Genomic DNA, 905 nt, shown 5'->3' with positions numbered 1-905 from the left:
CCGGAGCTATGCTTCGGCAGCTGGAAGCCGTAACGCCGCAACGAATGCCCTGGAGGTGCGGGAAGTGAAAACTGAAAGAGAGAAGTTGGAGAGTTGCAAGGAATTGATCCAGAAGGAGGGGTCAAGTTTAAGGTTGACCGCCACCAGAGGAAGTATGTGAGTTTTTATGACTCTTTATATGTTTTTTTATATGCTTTTATATTTTTATATTTATATTTGAATTTTGTAAACTTCATGAACTGAACTTTGTAAATCTCTGAAGAGGCCTAAAGAATCATGCATGTATCTCCATTGCATCCGTTTCATCTACCAATTACTCCAGTTTACTGGAGTTATATAGATAGAATGGGGCATGCCAACTCTAGGCCGAAACAGCTGTAAGACTTTTTAATTTTAAATGTTTAATTGTTGATATCACATAGTGTTGATATGTGTGTGTGTGTGTGTGTGTGTGTGTGTGTGTGTGTGTGTGTGTGTGTGTGTGTGTGTGTGTGTGTGTGTGTGTGTGTGTGTGTTTGCATTGATGAGTCTGTATGTATATGTGGAACAGTGCAGGTGTTCTGATGATTTCAGAGCGTTTAGAATGCTTTTTATACCTTGATACTGGTGATACATTTCCAGCTTCAGTCTCTAGCTTCTTACAAACTTTGTAGATGAAAGATATGGTAACTTTCAAAAATGGGATATTTCTAAATTGCTATGGTCACCCTTTATAACCACAATAACAGCATGGCTCGCTCTTCATTTCTTGCGTAAGCTGAACGTCTGCCATTATTATTTTCTGAAACAAAGATTATACAGTTATCAAAATATGCAGCAATGACCTCAAAAAGGTATGTCCTCAAATACCTTACGTACCCTGTGTGTGTGTGTGTGTGTGTGTGTGTGTGAGAGAGAGAGAGAGA

Source organism: Octopus bimaculoides, chromosome 3 (genome assembly GCF_001194135.2).
Source record: "Octopus bimaculoides isolate UCB-OBI-ISO-001 chromosome 3, ASM119413v2, whole genome shotgun sequence".
In the NCBI taxonomy this organism is placed as follows: Eukaryota; Metazoa; Mollusca; class Cephalopoda; order Octopoda; family Octopodidae; genus Octopus; species Octopus bimaculoides.
The sequence above is the reverse complement of the archived record's forward strand: the minus strand, read 5'-3'. Positions refer to the sequence as shown.